The 1588-nt window shown below is 44.5% G+C and overlaps 1 pseudogene; it reads right to left on the bottom strand.

Annotated features, from left to right (window-relative positions):
- Positions 1–721: 721 nt before the first annotated feature.
- Positions 722–903, bottom strand: LOC148738413 (U2 spliceosomal RNA; annotated as a pseudogene).
- Between the last annotated feature and the right edge of the window lie 685 nt (positions 904–1588).

A 1588-nucleotide genomic window follows, 5' to 3' on the forward strand; every position in this document is an offset into this window, starting at 1 on the left:
TACAGCACTGACTATTTTCAATGACTGACTCTGGAAAGCTGGTTTACTAACTTAGAACAGACTCCAGTAAACAGATGTCAACAACTACCCGCCCCATACAAACGACTCATTCACGACTTAAACATCACAAACGACCGAAAAAGAACAACCTAGCTTTACCGACAGACCGAAACAGACCAATCACGACCGACTTACGTCACTTAAGTCTTACAGCCAATAACATCACGGGAAAACCAACTGAGCATTTCACACGAACTGGAATAAGAACATTCTACTGACAACAATCAGTCACTTGACTCTGATGATGACTTCCGCACAGGTTGTCGAAACGTCAGTCACTGCCACCGACAACAGTCCTTCTCAGGACTACACTCACCCGGACGATCAGACTACACCTTCACATGTTACCCCGGGTTCAAACCATTTACTGCATTAAGATAGACAAAGAAATGCAGAACAGAAACAAGTTCACCAGAGTTAAAGCCAAAGAGGACATGACAGGTAAGTATGCCTTTCAGGCATATGCTTGCCGTGGAAAAACTCTCCCTCACCTATGTCCCTGTGGTACTGCCTTGCACACTTCAAATCAGCCAGTGTCAGTTCCCGTCTTGGCCCGCCATAATTTTTTCTGCCTTCCCTTTGGAGCTGGAGGGCTCCTGTGCACAGAAGAGAATGGTATACTAATTATTTTTCCTTCAATTGAATGTGTCTTTCCCCAAAAGGGAAGTGGGCCACACTCGGAGGTAGTGCTATACCGAGGCAACCCCTGGCTGGGAGGAGGGAAGCGTCTTTTCCACAGCCCAGTTCCAAAAATTAGTTTAATATATGAGCCACTCAATGAGCAGCATATCAGATATTAAGCTGATAGGAACAAATTCTTCTTTTTTTCTTTGGAAAATCTATTTACACTAGATGTTGCTATTTACAATGATAGGGCTGATAGTAATTGATAATTAAGTAACAATGATTGGACTCATGAAATGAAAAATAGTACTGTAGTTAATTACTGGTATATCAGATTGAAGAAATATAAACGAGGTTTTAGATCTGAATTACTAGGGTCTGGTGCTCATAAGAGCAAAAAACCTTCCTATGAGCCTAAAGGGTACTAAGAACCCCCCGTGGGGAGTGAGTAAAGGGAGCGGTGATGAAAAAGCGCAGGTGGGTTTTAATTTTCGAAATTATGGCTTGTGTTGGGGGGCACCTGGCTTCAAAGATGTCCAGGTTCTGGGTGGCTTAGAGCTCATTGAGGGTGATTTTAATCAGGAAGGACGTGATCAGGTTTGATTTTTCGAACGTGGAGCCCAGGGGTAGTTCCTGACGCAGTAAAATAACGGGTTTAGACAGGAGGGGAGGTTTATCATAGAGTTTGGAGTTTAATGTCGACACCCACCTCCATAAAGGGGACACAAGGTAACAGGAGCAAAATGCGTGGGAGACGGTTTTGCGCTCGCCACAGCCCGCGCAATGATCTAGCACAGCTAGCCAGCGCAAGGACTTGAGATACACCCGGGTTTTAACCACTCCGTGAGTGATTCGTTACGCAATTTTGCTTTCCCAGTTTGTGCTCAAACCTGTCACGAAAGTT

This window comes from Stylophora pistillata, chromosome 2 (assembly GCF_964205215.1).
Source record: "Stylophora pistillata chromosome 2, jaStyPist1.2, whole genome shotgun sequence".
NCBI classification, from domain to species: Eukaryota; Metazoa; Cnidaria; class Anthozoa; order Scleractinia; family Pocilloporidae; genus Stylophora; species Stylophora pistillata.